This window comes from Microcaecilia unicolor, chromosome 3 (genome assembly GCF_901765095.1).
Source record: "Microcaecilia unicolor chromosome 3, aMicUni1.1, whole genome shotgun sequence".
Classification (NCBI taxonomy): domain Eukaryota; kingdom Metazoa; phylum Chordata; class Amphibia; order Gymnophiona; family Siphonopidae; genus Microcaecilia; species Microcaecilia unicolor.
This window is the reverse complement of record NC_044033.1, coordinates 181,364,730-181,381,324: the sequence shown is the minus strand read 5'-3', so window position 1 is coordinate 181,381,324 and position 16,595 is coordinate 181,364,730. Positions and strand designations below refer to the sequence as shown.

General features: G+C 47.3%; 1 protein-coding gene across 3 annotated transcripts in view; it reads right to left on the bottom strand.

Annotated features, from left to right (window-relative positions):
- The window catches only part of LOC115465875 (retinol dehydrogenase 7-like), a 42,393-nt gene extending 27,084 nt beyond the window's left edge, over positions 1–15,309 (bottom strand). For all 3 annotated transcript variants that reach the window (XM_030196681.1, XM_030196682.1, XM_030196683.1), the window contains exon 1: positions 15,165–15,309. The gene's annotated coding sequence lies outside the window, so the exon portion shown is untranslated. The remainder of the gene's footprint in view (positions 1–15,164) is intronic.
- Positions 15,310–16,595: the final 1,286 nt, after the last annotated feature.

Sequence of the window (16,595 nt, the reverse complement as noted above, 5' to 3'; positions counted from 1 at the left end):
TCAAGCTTCGCTAGGAGTGATAAAGGGAACAGATAGCAGCTATTGGGTCTTTGGTCTTTGTGTCAGTCTTTTTGAAGGACAGGGCTGTGTAGATCAGTGAAAAAACCTCTTACTGTAAGAAAAGCAGTATATCAAAACCAATAAACTATACTATAAAGCATTTTGAAATGTGTTTTGACAACAAATTATAAAAAAGTACAAGGGTATGAAAACTTTGTAAGACACCATTGAGCCAATCACAGGATGGCCCCTCATATAGACATGGGTGACTACCTTTTTTCACAATGAATGGGAATGGAGAAGAAATCTTGATCTGTGGTTTTTCTCGGGGAAGATACACAACTAATGAATGCTGTAGTAGCCCTGTGCCAAATCCCATAGCAGTTCAAGGAACCCTCAGAAATGGCCAGGTTTCTCAGGTACTGGATATTATGACTTAACCTTATTGATGTTACCAGTGGAATGCTGAACCAGGTTTTGCTGCGAACCCGGTATGAGAAGAAACGGCGGTTGCCTGCTTTGTCCTAAGAAAAATTAAGTTAGTCCAAGGGAAAAGTGCCACCTACAACTAGTTTGTAACTTTCATTTCTACCACAATGTTTTGCTCAGGATGTGCTATAGTGAAACCCACAGGCATGACTGTGTTAAGACTGAGGTAATTTGCAGAATGTATTTTGATCTCATCTGGAGAGCTGATACTGGGGCTGCCAGTATAAGGAAATAGTGGTGAACACAGTGAGAGATTGCCCTGTAACTAAGTATCACACAATTCAAGACCTGCCTCCTACAGTTAAAATGACTAGTTCCAGTTCTGTTCCCTATGAACATGAGAATAACCTTACTGGGTCAGACCAATGGTCCATCTAGCCCAGTATTCTGCTTCCAACAGTGGCCAACCCAGGTCACAAGTACCTGACAGGAACCCAAATAGTGGCAACATTTCATACTACCAATCCCGGGGCAAGCAGTGGCTTCCCCCATGTCCATCTCAATAACAGACTATGGACCTTCCTCCAGGAACCCGTCAAACCTTTTTTAACCCCAGATACGCTAACTGCAGTTACCATATCTTCTGGCAGCAAGTTCCAGAGCTTAACTATTCTTTGAGTGAAAAAGTATTTCCTCCTATTTATTCTAAAAGCATTTCCATGTAGTTTCATCGAATGTCTCCTCATCATTGTACTTTTTGAAAGCGTGAAAATTTGATTCACTTCTACCTATTCTACACCACTCAGAATTTTATAGACCTCAATCATATCCCTCTCAGCCATCTCTTTTCCAAGCTGAAGAGCCCTAATCACTTTAGCCTTTCTTCATATGCAAGGAGTTCCATCCCCTTTATCATTTTGGTCGCTTTTCTTTGAATCTGTTTGAATCCTGTTGACTCCAGTTGTTCTTGTGATGATGCCTTCAGAACAAAGGGACAGTATTTGAGAACTACCTTTTATTGTCCTATGTTAACATAGTAGCATAGTAAATGATGGCAGATAAAGACCTGTATGGTCCATCCAGTCTGCCCAACAAGATAAACTCATTATACATGGTTTGCGATACTTTATATGTATACCCAAGTTTGATTTGTCCTTGCCATTTTCAGGGCACAGACCATAGAAGTCTGCCCAACACTGTTCTTGTACTAAAATTTCGGAAGTTAATGTCAAAGCCCCTTAAAATTTACAATCCAGCCCATCCAAGGCTGCCCATTACTGGTTTTGCTTCCCAATTATCAGTGTTGCCACCCAATCTCTGCTGAGATTCTGTGGATCCATTCCATCCATTCTGTGGACAGGATTCCTTTCTGTCTATCCCACACATGTTTGAATTACGTGACCATTTCATCTCCACCACCTCCCACGGGAAAGTATTCCATGTATCCACCAACCTCTCCATGAAAAATACTTCCTGACATCAGGGGCGTATCTGGACTCCGGCGGTAGGGGGGGCCAGAGCCAGAGGGAGGGGGCACATTTTAGCGCCCCCCCCCGCCCCCCCCCGCCGCCGCCGCCGCCGCCGCCGCCGAGCCCCCACCGCCACCAATAACTTAGTCTCTCCACCCCCCTCCCGCCGCCAACCCTCCCCCGCTGCCGTTCTTACTTTTGCTGGCGGGGGACCCCAACCCCCGCCAGCCGAGGTCTGCTTCCACCTGCCACTGCCTTCAAAACTTCTTCTTCAGCCGGCGGGGGGGGGGAACCCCAAACCCCCGCCAGCCGCCCCGCGCTGTTTAAAATTCATCTTCGGCCTCCGTGGCCGTGCTGCTGGGATAGGCGGCGCTGTTGAAATCCACTTCGGAGTCTGACGTCGCAGCACGTACAACGTACAACGACGTCAGACTCCGAAGTGGATTTCAACAGCGCCGCCTATCCCAGCAGCACGGCCACGGAGGCCGAAGATGAATTATAAACAGCGCGGGGCGGCTGGCGGGGGTTTGGGGTTCCCCCCCCCCGCCGGCTGAAGAAGAAGTTTTGAAGGCAGCGGCAGGTGGAAGCAGACCTCGGCTGGCGGGGGTTGGGGTCCCCCGCCAGCAAAAGTAAGAACGGCAGCGGGGGAGGGTTGATGGCGGTAGGGGGGGCCAGGGCAAAATCTGCGGGGGCCCAGGCCCCTGAGGCCCCACGCAGATACGCCCCTGCCTGACATTATTCCTGAGTATGCCTCCCTTCAACCTCAATTCATGTCCTCTAGTTCTATCGCCTTCCCGTCTATGGAAAAGGTTTGTTTGCAGATTAATATCTTTCAAATATTTGAACATCTGTATCATATTACCCCTGTTTCTCCTTTCCTCCAAGGTATACATGTTCAGGTCAGCAAGTCTCTCCTCATACGGTTTGCAACGCAAATCCCATACCATTTTTGTAGCTTTTCTTTGCACCACTTCCAGTCTTTTTACATCTTTAGCAAGATATAACCTCCAAAACTGAACACAATATTCCCAGTGAGGCCTCACCAACGACTTGTACAGGGTGAGGCCCCATTTGGAGTATTGTGTTCAGTTTTGCTGGTTTTGCTTCCCAATTACCGGTGTTGCTACCCAATCTCTCCTAAGATTCCGTGGATCAATTCCCTTGGACTAACTTAATTTTTCTTAGGACAAAATCAGGCAACTGCTGTTTCTTCCTATATTGGGTTCACACCAAAACTACTACTACTACTACTACTTAACACCAAAGCATTCCACTGGTAACATCAATAGGGTTAAGTCATAGTACCCAGAATTTGTTTGAATCCTGTTGACTCCAGTTGTTGTATATGAGAACTGCCTTTTTCTCTTCTTTATTGTCCTATGTTGTGCTGTTCATTTGCAGTATGTTTTATTGCTAGAGCTTGAAGTGTACAGATGCCTTGATTGATGGTGACTGGAATGCAGATACATAAGTGGAGGAGTGGCCTAATGACTAGTGCAGTGGCCTTTGATTCTGCAAACCTGGGTTTGATTCCCACTCCAGCTCCTTGTGACCTTAATACTCCATTGCCCCAGGTACAGCCCCCCCCCCCACCTTAGATTGTGAGCCCTCTAGGGACAGAAAAAGTATCTGCATATATAATATGTACAGTACTATATGCTATAGAAATGATTAATAGTAGCAATATTCCATGGAGTTCTCTGTTCAGTCAATCAGTGATTGCTTACGTTGATGATCTCAAAGAGGAATCTATGTTGTTCCAGGAGGGACAGTGCTATGGTGTGAGCTGTAGCCTGATGACACATATCTAGACTTTTGGCTTCAGTTCCAGTTTGGATTATTAAATATTTAGAGTCTGCAAGAAGTTGGGAGCCTGGATTACGTAGCAGCCCTCTGAGATCTCTGAAGAGTATGGACTAGATCTGCATGTAGCTCAATTCAGGTAGACCAGTGAAACTGTCTTTGAAAAGAAATAGTCCTGCCTTTATTCCCAGCCTAATACACATCCATTCCTATTGACTGTTTTCTCATTTATACATTAGAGCGCAGAGACGCCTGTTCCACTAATGTAGTCCCTGTCCTCAATAAATACATAAGTATTGCCACACTGGGACAGACCAAAGGTCCATCAAGCCCAGCATCCTGTTTCCAACAGTGGCCAATCCAGGTCACAAATACCTGGCAAGATCCCGAAAAAGTTCAATAAATTTTATGCTGCTTAACCAAGAAATAGCAGTGGATTTTCCCCAAGTCAATTTAATAATGGTCTATAGAATTTTCCTTTAGGAAGCCGTCCAGACCTTTTTTAAACCCTGCTAAGCTAACCGCCTTTACCACATTCTCCGGCAACAAATTCCAGAGTTTATTTATACGTTGAGTGAAGAAACATTTTCTTTGACTAATATTAAATTTACTACTTTGTAGCTTCATCACATGGCCCCTAGTCATAGTATTTTTGGAAAGAGTAAACAAATGATTCACGTCTACCCGTTCCACTCCACTCATTATCTTATAGACCTCTATCATATCTCGCCTCAGCCATTTTTTCTCCAAGCTGAAGAGCCCTAGGTGCTTCAGCCTTTCCTCATAGGGAAGTTGTCCCATCCCCTTTATCATTTTCGTTGCCTTTCTCTGTACCTTTTCTAATTCCACTCAGGGGCGTAGCCATGGATGGGCCTGGACGGGCCCAGGCCCACCCATTTTCCCTCCAGGCCCGCCCATCCGCATCTTTCGCGCGCTGTCTCTATCCCTTTTGTCCCACGGAGGCAGTGCTTCCTTCCTGCCCTGTCTTCTCCCCAAGCTCCGCTGCATCGGTCCCTCCCTGCAAGTGGAATCCTCCTTCACCGGTCGCACTGCGCTGTCATGCACACGCAGCTACGCTCCTCCCCCTGCCGCGTCTATCTGGCCCTCTGTGATGCACTTCTTGTTTAGGGCCGGATGAACGCGGCAGGGGGAGGAGCGAAGCTGTGTGTGCATGGCAGCGCAGCGCGACCGGCGAAGGAGGATTCCACTTGCAGGGAGGGACCGATGCAGCGGAGCTTGGGGAGAAGACAGGGCAGGAAAGAAGCGCTGCCTCCGTGGGACAAAAGGGATAGAGACAGCGCGCGAAGGATGCAGATTGGCGGACCTGGAGGAAAAATGGCTGAGCTGCTGGGACATGGGAGGGAGAGGAGGAAGGGGCTGGAGGGAAGGGAGAGAGCTACTGGACATGGGAGGGAGAGGAAGAAGGGACTGGAAGGAATGGAGAGAGCTACTGGATATGGGAGGGAGAGGAAGAAGGGACAGGAAGGAAGGGAGAGAGCTACTGGTTATGGGAGGGAGAGGAAGAAGGGACTGGAGGGAAGGGAGAGAGCCGCTGGGACATGGGAGGGAGAGGAAGAAGGGACTGGAGGGAAGGGAGAGAGCCGCTGGGACATGGGAAGGAGAGGAAGAAGGGAGTGGAGGGAAGGGAGAGAGCCGCTGAGACATGGGAGGGAGAGGAAGAAGGGACTGGAGGGAAGGGAGAGAGCTGCTGGGACATGGGAGGGAGAGGAAGAAGGGACTGGAGGGAAGGGAGAGAGCTGCTGGGACATGGGAGGGAGAGGAAGAAGGGACTGGAGGGAAGGGAGAGCTGCTGGACATGGGAGGAAAGGGAGAGAAAGAGGGGAGATGGATGGAAGGATGCAGAGAGAAAGGGGAGAGACTGAACAGAAAAGGGTACAGAGATAGAGACACTAGATGGAAGGATCAGGAGAGAGGGTAGATGGGTGGAAGGATGAGGAGAGAAAGAGGGAAGACACTGGATGGAAGGGTTGGGAGAAAAAGGAGACGCTGGATGCAAAAGAAAGAGGGGAGCTGCTGGATGGAAAGAGGGAGAGGACAGAGTAGGGAAAGACTGGAGAATAAGAGGAAGGGGCATGTGGAGAACAAGTGTGAGGAAAATATGAAAAGCCATAGGTGGTGAATGGACAGGAAACCCTGGCAAGAGAAAGACGAAGGAAAGCAGAATCGAGAGACTGGGAGCAACACAATGAGAAAAAGTAAATGGCCATACAACAAAGGTAAAGAAAATAATTTTATTTTAATTTAGGATAAAGTAATATGGTACCTGTGTTAATAAAGTTTCAGAGACCAATACTTTCTTCCTTAGGTCAGGAGAGGATACCATAACAGCGTTATGCTGACCTGAGGCAGGAGGTTTTGGCCTCTGAAAGCTCATTGAAAAGGGTGTTAGGCTTTTAAATAAATTTTCTGAAACCTGATGCACTGAAAAGCAGCACTTTACCCCTATGTGACAAATGCATCTGATTAGTGTGACTAAATTTTGCTGGGGAAGGGGGATAGAGAGAAAATTTTGTGCCCACCCACTTTAGGTTTAGGCCCATCCAAAATTGGCAGTCTGGCTACACCACTGATTCCACTATTTCTTTCTTGAGATGTAGCGACCAGAATTGAACACAATATTCAAGGTGTGGTCGTACCATGGACCAATAGAAGGGCATTATAACGTCCTCACTTTTGTTTTCCATTTCTTTCCTAATAATACCTAGCATTCTATTTGCTTTCTTAGCTGCCGCAGCACACTGAGCAGGAGGTTTGAACTTCATCAACAGCGACGCCGAGGCCCACTCTGTCTTGACTAGCTTGTAAGCTCCACAGAGTAGGGACTGTCTCTCCTACCTGCATATGACTTGAAAAACTATAGACATTTTAATAGCGTATTAAATAGCATTAGCAGTATTAGTAGAGGAAGAGATGGGAGAGAGGGTGACAAGGGTTAAGGGGGGAGATATTTTAGTAGAATTCTTTAGGAGGGGGTTACTATCTGGTCTGCCAATTCCTTCTGTAGCATGGAGAGCCTGCCTAAAATCACGCCTTAGAAAGGCTGCTGAAAAGTTTCAGCTGTTACTACACAGCAGTTCTGAGCCAGTTCAGCTTTCACTCAAGTCTTTACTAAACACAGAATCATAAGCACATCTGTATGTCTTGTCTGTATGAATTTTGCTGAAGCCACAGACACAGATCTGTTTAGACAGCTCAAAAGATAAACTTTCCTCTTTCTTGGCCCCTGTCTACTCTCGTAAATTGTTTATGAAACCTCTGAAAAATGCAAAGCCAACAGTCAGCTGGGAAATCTGAAGGGCGTCGATGACCCATCTCTAATTTTTGTCTTGAAACTTCTGTATGGAATATGTATTGAAAACATCTCTCTATTCAAAGTTTTAAAATCAGATATTCCTAAACTGTGTGCACTCCAACAAAGTCCCTAGAGATTTGAAAGTAGGTTACGAGATCAAGTTCTATCACATTTGCTCAAGAAGGAAATCAGTAAAGGTAGCAGCATGATAACAACTAGTTAATGATTATAAGCCTAGGGCACAACATGCCCAAGATTAAAGCTGAGAAAAATACAATTTATTTCAGTTTTTAAACCTGTTATGTGGTAGCCTTTCTAGATTTGGTGGACCACTGATAGATCCTAGAATACAAGATGTTCCTTTGATAAAAGCTGCCCCAAACATTAAAACTGTGATTTTCCTGAGAACCAGGGGAACTGGGTTTGAATCTCATTGCAGCTCCTTGAGACCCTGAGCAAATCACTTAAACCTCCATTGCCCCAGGTATTTAACAACAAAACAATACAAAACAAAAAAAAACTTAGATTTTTGAGCCCACCAGGGACAGAGAAGTACCTGTATATAAATGTAAACCGCTTTGGTTGTAGTATAACAAATCCCTTACCCTTCATCTTCCTTCCAGTCCAGCAGTCAAACTAGGGGACAGTGACAACAGGACAGCAGGGTGGGGACATAGTCAGCATATATGTTCAGTGTCTGTGACTGCTTCTCTTTCCCCTTTTACGCTTCCTAATTACGAAAGATATGCACGCCACAGGGGAAAAGTATCTACAGTGACTAGGAACACATACACCCTGCATCCCCCCCACACTTCTGATTTGCCAGTACCCTACAAAGCTGAGGGGAAGTTCAAAGAGAGGAGGGAGAGAGAGATACTGGGAACAGGGAGACTAGGAACTTGGGATTGGAGTGATAGGAATTTGAGGAGGAAAGAGGGATGGATGAGAACCTAAGGAGGTGGTAGAAAAGAGAGAGAGGATTCTATATTAGCACTGGATTATCGCCAGCAGCTACGGCAAACAGTTAAAGCCACGCAGAACCTCTTTGTGCATTAGACAATAAATAATGTTTGCTTTAGACCATCTCCAACCGGTCTAAAGAAAGCATTGCAAACACAGTAAGCCTTGTGCATCAGGCCCTAAGTAACTCCTGATTCTGGAGCTTGCTGATCTTTAGATTTTTTTTAGCGTTTTATGTGTTTGTGAAATCTTAGGAATCAAACAAAATAAAACATGGAAAAGAAAATAAGATGATACCTTTATTATTGGACATAACTTAATACATTTCTTGATTAGCTTTCGAAGGTTGCCCTTCTTCGTCAGATCGGACTACGAAGAAGGGCAACCTTCGAAAGCTAATCAAGAAATGTATTAAGTTATGTCCAATAAAAAAGGTATCATCTTATTTTCTTTTCCATGTTTTATTTTGTTTGATTTCTATTGATAACCTTTAAGAGTGGACTAACACGGCCATAGGAGCCGACTCTGTGGGTGCTGTGGGTGCTTAAGCACCCCCAATATTGAGAAAACTCCTTGTATGTGTCCAGGGAGGGGTTATTTCCATTGGGCTTAGCACCCCCAATAATTTTGAAAAGTTGGCTCCAATGAACACGGCTACCACACCTCTCTACTTGAAATCTTAGGGAAAGGAAGAGATAGCAGTTGATGTGGATGGGCAGACTGGATGGGCCATTTGGCTCTAATCTGTCCTTGTTTCTAAGGATAGGAGTCAAATAGGTTCCCGGCCAGGTACGATGAAATGGAAAAGTGGAGATGGGTATATAGAGGGACCCGAGGGAAGGGAGGAGAGAGACATAGGGAACATGGAGAGGAACATTTGTGTGTCTGTGAGGGGGGGGGGGAGGGTGAGAGACAAGGATTTGTTTTGTTCATGTATTGTGCCACCTTGCACAACAGGGCATTAAATCAGTTTACAATAAAACATAAAATAGAGTAAAATATCCAAAATACTATCCAAACATATTCTAAAAAACAGTCACCAATTTAGTGAAATCACTCAGGGCTTCTTTTACAAAGCCGTGCTACCGATTCTTGGTGCTGCAAATGAGAGAAAGCCCATTCAATTCCTCTCACTTGCCGTGCGAGAATCAGCATGGCTTTGTAAAAGAAGCCCTCATTTTCCTCTGGAACCAACTGTCACATCGCAGTTCCAGCTTGCTGTCGCGTCCCTGTTGTTTCTTGGTTGGTGAGCCCTCAAGTTCCCCGAGGCCCCACAAGGCCCCAGAGGGCAGCCGAGCACCCCGAATCTTCACCCGCGGCGACCGCCGTTCACCGAGGGTTGAGCCCTCAGCTGCAGGCGGCCAGCAGGACTGCTGGAACCGCGGGGTGACGGCTGACCTGGCTGACAGTAAGCACGCAGTCTTTAAGGGAGGACTAGCAGAGGCGGCTAGGACTCCGAAAGGAGATTCAGGCTCTGGAGATGGCTAGCCGGATGGCTAGCTGAAAACACAGTCTCTGAAGGGGGCTAGCAGGACGGCTAGCTAAAGAGGAGAACTGTCTCTGGAGTTGGCTAGCAAGGACGGCTAGCGGAAGACACAGTCTCTGAAGGGGGCTAGCAGGACGGCTAGCTGAAGAGGAGCACTGTCTCTGGAGTTGGCTAGCAAGGACGGCTAGCGGAAGACTCAGTCGCTGAAGGGGGCTAGAAGGACGGCTAGCTGAAGAGGAGCACTGTCTCTGGAGTTGGCTAGCAAGGACGGCTAGCGGAAGACACAGTCTCTGGAGGGGGCTAGCAGGACGGCTAGCTGAAGAGGAGCACTGTCTCTGGAGTTGGCTAGCAAGGACGGCTAGCGGAAGACTCAGTCGCTGAAGGGGGCTAGCAGGACGGCTAGCTGAAGAGGAGCACTGTCTCTGGAGTTGGCTAGCAAGGACGGCTAGCGGAAGACACAGTCGCTGAAGGGGGCTAGCAGGACGGCTAGCTAAAGAGGAGAACTGTCTCTGGAGTTGGCTAGCAAGGACGGCTAGCGGAAGACACAGTCTCTGAAGGGGGCTAGCAGGACGGCTAGCTGAAGAGGAGCACTGTCTCTGGAGTTGGCTAGCAAGGACGGCTAGCGGAAGACTCAGTCGCTGAAGGGGGCTAGAAGGACGGCTAGCTGAAGAGGAGCACTGTCTCTGGAGTTGGCTAGCAAGGACGGCTAGCGGAAGACACAGTCTCTGGAGGGGGCTAGCAGGACGGCTAGCTGAAGAGGAGCACTGTCTCTGGAGTTGGCTAGCAAGGACGGCTAGCGGAAGACTCAGTCGCTGAAGGGGGCTAGAAGGACGGCTAGCTGAAGAGGAGCACTGTCTCTGGAGTTGGCTAGCAAGGACGGCTAGCGGAAGACACAGTCTCTGGAGGGGGCTAGCAGGACGGCTAGCTGAAGAGGAGCACTGTCTCTGGAGTTGGCTAGCAAGGACGGCTAGCGGAAGACTCAGTCGCTGAAGGGGGCTAGCAGGACGGCTAGCTGAAGAGGAGCACTGTCTCTGGAGTTGGCTAGCAAGGACGGCTAGCGGAAGACACAGTCGCTGAAGGGGGCTAGCAGGACGGCTAGCTGAAGAGGAGCACTGTCTCTGGAGTTGGCTAGCAAGGACGGCTAGCGGAAGACACAGTCTCTGAAGGGGGCTAGCAGGACGCAACCCCTGTGTCGGCTTCGGACAAACAAAACGGAAGCGCTGGATCCCTTCCGTCTCGGGGTTTAAATCCCCCGCCCGTCCTTCCTCTGGTAACAGCTGGAGCCAATCCTCTTCGCCCAGGCAGGCAGAGGGGGCCCGGATTGGTCCCCCTGTCTGGTGGGCGGAGTCTCCCCGTTGGTGCGCCAATCCGGCGCAAGTGGGCGGAGCTGCCTCGCTGGTCCTGCTCCAACGAGGAGGACGACGACGCCGGCGCCGCCATCTTGGCCGGCGGATCTCCTTCTCCGAGGCCGGCGCTTGCTCCCTCGGATCGCCGGCCTCGGAGCAGCCAGCGGCAGCGCCGGCCCTGTCGGCAGCCTCATCCCGCCGTCCCGGATCCCGTGGGCGCCCCTGGTTACCGCTCCCTCCTGCGGGCCGCCAGGTAAGAGCCCGGGACGGGACACTTGCTATCAATAAACTAATTGATCACACAGTTATTTCATAATTCATACAGACAACTGGTTTTGAAACATTTTCTGAAAGGCAAATATTCATTTCTCTTAATTATCGAATTAAGACATTCCACATGGATCAACCCATATAGCAACAGTATTCAGAGCAGTGCTAGTGCTGAAATAACTTATGTGGTTCATGCTGAATGTGTAATTCTGGACACGAAATTATTAAAGAACAACAAAAAGAGAGTCTGAATCTCCCGCAAAAAAACACAAGAAAACATCAAAACAAGCGGAAGAAATCCAGAAAGACCAGACTGAAACCACAGATGGTAAGAGCACATAAAATTATTCACATCCAGAATTATGTGTCCAAAAAGCAGGTGAGATTTGGAGTATTCCAGGGGTTGCACCAGTTACATGTATGATTTAAAGAAACATAGAAATATGATGGCAGATAAGGGCCAAGCGGCCCATCCAGTCTGCCCATCCTCAGTAAGCACCAAGTCTTCTGTTCCTAATGGATCCCACATGCCTGTCCCATGGTTTCTTAAATTCTGACATAGTCCTCATCTCCACGACCTCCACCGGGAGGCCATTCCACGCATCTACCACCCTTTCGGTGAAAGAGTATTTTCTTAGATTCCTTCTAAGCCTATTTCTTCTTATCTTTATTGTATGCCCCCTCATTCCAGAGTTTTCCTTCATTTGAAAAAGGCTCATCTCCTGTACATCAATGCCACTGAGGCAGTGGCGTAGGAAGGGGGGGCGCTGGGGCGGTCCGCCCTGGGTGCACGCCTCTGGGGGGTGTCGGCTCCGTTGGTTCCTTGCTCCCTCTGCCCCAGAACAGGTTACTTCCTGTTCCGGGGCAGAGAGAGCAAGGAACCAACGGAGCCGACGCAGCTCCCAGCGACGTGGACTTGGGGGCGGATCGGCCCTGCCGCCCACCCCTTGCTTCTAAATCAATTAAGAATTCGCTCCAGAGGGGGGGTGTGCACCAAGGGGGGGCACCGTGCTGCACCCGGGGGGGGGGGGGGTGCAGCGGTGACCCGCCCCGGGTGTCAGCCGCCCTCGCTACGGCACTGCACTGAGGTATTTAAATGTCTCTGTCATATCTCCCCTTGCCCCCATCTCTTCCAGCATATACATGTTGAGGTTCCTAAGCCTGTCCTTATATGTTTTATGACCATAAGTACATAAGTATTGCCATACTGAGACAGACCAAAGGTCCATCGAGCCCAGCATCCTGTTTCCAACAGTGGCCAATCCAGGTCACAAATACCCGGCAAGATCCCAAAAATGTACAAAACATTTTATACTGCTTATCCCAGAAATAGTGGATTTCCCCCATGTCCATTTAATAACGGTCTATGGACTTTTCCTTTAGGAAGCCATCCAAACCTTTTTTAAACTCCGCTAAGCTAACCGCATTTACCACATTCTCTGGCAACGAATTCCAAGACCACTTACAAATTTTGTAGCTGCTCTCTGGACTGACTCCATCCATAGGTGCGGTCTCCAGAATTGCACACAGTACTTTAAATGGGGCCTCACCAGAGACTTGTACAAGGCACTATCACCTCTTTTTTCCTGCTGGTCATTCCTCTCCTTATGCAGCCAAGCATCCTTCTGGTTTTGACCATTGCTTTTTCTACCTGTTTGGAGACCTTAAGGTCATCAGACACAATCACCCCCAAATCCTGCTCTTCTGTCGTACACAGAAGCAGTTCATCCCCTATATTGTACCACTCCCCTGGATTCTTGTAACCCAAGTGCATGACCCTGCATTTCTTAACATTAAATCTTGGTTGCCAATCATCGGACCATTCTTCAAGCTTCACCAGATCCTTCCTCACGTCATCCACATCCTCTGGGGTGTCCACCCTATTACAGAGTTTGGTATCATCCGCAAGGAGACAAACCTTATCAGACAGCCCTTCTGCAATATCACTCACAAAGATGTTAAAAAGAGCCGGCCAAAGGACCGACCCCTGTGGTATACCACTGATAACATCATTTTCCTCAGAGCAAGCTCCATTTACCACTACCCTCTGTCTCCTTCCACTTAACCAGTTTTTAACCTAGTCAGTCACTTTAGGTCCCATACCGAGGGCACTCAGTTTATTTATCAGTCGCCTGTGCAGGACCGTGTCAAGGGCTTTGCTAAAATCCAAGTACACCGCATCTAGCACACCTCCCCAGTCCAACTGTTTGGTCATCCAGTCAAAGAAATCAATCAGGTTTGTCTAACATGACGTACCTCTAGTGAAGGCATGCTGCCTTGGGTCCTGCAGTCCATTCGATTTGAGAAACCGCAAAGTCCTCCGCTTTAGAAGTGTTTCCATTAGTTTGCTCATCACCAAGGCCAGACTGACAGGTCTGTAATTTCCAAACCCCTCCTTACTTCCACTCGTGCAGAGGGACCGTATCCGCCCTTCTTCAGTCCTCCAGGACCACTCCAGACTCTAAGGAAGCATTGAAGATATCAGACAGCGGAGCCGCCAGAACCTCTCCGAGCACCCTCGGATGTATCCCATCAGGTCCCATCGCTTTGTCTACTTTTAGTTTAGCCAGCTCCTCACGAACACAGTCTTCTGAGAATCGGTCCTGGTCTACCATACATCCATTCCCATTAGCATTTGTTTTCTGTGGTCCTACCCCTGGCCTTTCATCCGTGAACACAGAACAGACATAATTGTTGAGCAGTTCAGCTTTATCCTTACCAGCTTTTACATATTCCTCCCACTCAGCTTTCAGCCTCACAATGCTATTATGGCACTTCCTCCTGTCACTTATATATCTGAAAATTGTCTTATCTCCCAGTTTTACTGTATCAGCTACCTTTTCTTCCATTTGCCTCTTCACATCCCTGATAGCTTTTTCAGCTTCTCTAAGCAGCAATTTTCAACCACAAATCATATAAATTATACACCTAGCTGGGCCACAAAGTGCACATATGAGTGACATGTATACCTGTATACATCTAAGTTAGACATTTCATATTATATGATATCTATCGCGTTGACTATTAACTATTGACCTTAACTAAATCCTGAAAGATACAGAAGGGAGAGAGGTGAAGAAAGAGCAGAAGGAAAAATAAGAGTGGGAGTGAGGGTGGGGGTGGGGGCTAAGTAGTGGGAGTGAATAGGTCTTGACGATGATGTGCTAAATCATCTGCACCCCTCCTTTTTTTAAATCCTAGAATTGTCTGTGTGTGTCACACATTAATTCCATTTGGACAGTAGAACGATACATTTCCCCTGAAGAAGCAGAAATGCAAAACAGGAATTCTCTGTCAGGGAGTTCAAAGTTTAACAAATTGGTCTGTTGTATGGAACTGCGATAAGAAGACCACATTCGGATTGCAAAAAAAAAAAAAAAAAAAAGCTAAGTGTTATTTATTGAGACTGTCACACTTTAATAAGATTCTGCTATTTATTATGAAGGATATAAGCAGCATATTCCAGCTGGGATATAAGTAATATGTTCTGTTCTAGGTGATAAGACAGATATAAGAATGGATTTTTTAAAACCACTGATGTGCTTTGTTCACCCTTTGAGATTATGAAGTGGTGAGACGCTAATTATAAGAAAGTGCACTGAGGTTTTTTCTACACTATTTTTTTGATACTAAACTGTTGCTGTTCCTTCATGAATATAATTACTTGAAACAGAATATTTGGAATTTTGATAAGATACTGTTTCTCTCATATTTTGTATACACATATTAAGTTCAGTCACATTTATTTTTCCTTACATGGCCAGGCTGAAAAAAAGACAATTATAGTTTCTGTTCTTGATTAAGCAGGATACAAGACAATTTAAAAAACAAAAACAGGACTGTCCAGAACAAAGCAGCAATCTGACCATCCTAGTCTGGCCACTTTCCCTCTCCTCCATCCTAAACATTTTAGTTTGATGCACATGGTGAAAGATTGTACTCTGTTTCTCTTGAAAATGTTTAATGTTGGTGTGTATGTGTGGTTTCAATATCCAAAAGGAGTTTTCCCAAATAATAATTTTGTAAAGGATCCAGTCACAGGGAAGAGCTTCTCGTTTAGAGCAATAATAAAAAAAATGCATCATTACCTCTAACATGTAAAGTGTCCACACCTGGAGAAGACTTGGAAAAATCTTCTGATGATCACTGGCTGAGATTTTTATCCTTTGATTCTTGCTGAATGTGTGTAGCCATGGGAAGAGAGGTCTGGAATGTACTTCCTCTTCTTTAGGGCTGGACAAAAGAGGAAAATGAGCAGCACATGTTTGGTTGCTGTTTTAGTTAACTCCTATAGCCAGTGGTGTGCTGGTAAATGTTTAACAACAGGCTCTCTGTGCCCTCCCATCCCCCAAATTGCAGAGCTGGCTATAGCCGGGGAGAGAGTCTGGTGGTGGTGGTGGTGGGGGGGGGGGCAATGCATTACTCCAGGAAAAAAAATGATCCCAGGTTCCAATCTAATTCATGTTTAATGTGGGATAAAATGCTATAAATAAGTAAATAAATATAAACTTTTAATGTTGAGCACCTGATTCTCAAAGTGGACATATTCCAAACACTATGGTTGTCTGGTGACTTTGTTTTTCTGATCATGCTGGCTCAGTATCTGATTCTGCTGCTATCTGTCCTCTTAACTCCGTTTCCAGGGCTTCCTTTCCATTTATTCCTTTACTTTCTGCCTTTCTTCTTCATTTCTTGCCCTACATCCGTTAAAAACTGGGTCCTCCTGCCCCTCCTCCAGCCACCCATACCCAGCGATTCTCTTCTCTCCCCTGCCCCCCCTCCAGCCACTCATACCCAGTGATTCTCTTCTCTCCCTTGCCCCCCCCCAGTCACCTATACCCAGCGATTCTCTTCTCTCCCCTGCCCCCTCCAGCCACCCATACCCAGCGATTCTCTTCTCTCTCCCCTGCCCCCCCTCCAGCCACTCATACCCAGCGATTCTCTTCCCTGCCCCCCTCCGGCCACCCATACCCAGCGATTCTCCTTGCTCCCCTGATTACCTCCGTCGAAGCGGCCGCGTTATTGAAAGCCGTGCCCGTCTCTAGCCTTCCCTTCGAGTTCGTTCCCTCAGAGTCCCGCCCTCGCAGAAAGAGGAAATGATGTCAGAAGGCAGGACTCTGAGGGAATGAATTCACAAAGGGAAGGCTAGAGACACGGCCGGACGGAGGTAATAAAAAAGATTTAACTTCCCCCCAGGGCAGCGCAGGCAAACGAAGGCAGTGGTGGGAGGTGCGGTAAATGGGGTAAGCATGGCTTGTGGCGCCCTCCTGCCATGCTTACCTCATTTACCGGAGCCTGGTCGCCCTGCAGAACTGGCTCGCAAGATGTTAAAAAATTTAACAACCGGCTCTTGCGAGCCGGTGCAAGCCGGCTCCAGCACAACACTACTTTAGCTCTGTGAGGAATACACAGACTGGTTTTTAAAATACTTTTGTAAACCCCCCAGTGGTGGAGCGGGTAGTTACAATAAGTAAGTAAGTAAGTAAGTAAGTAAGTAAGTAAATAAATAAATAAATAAA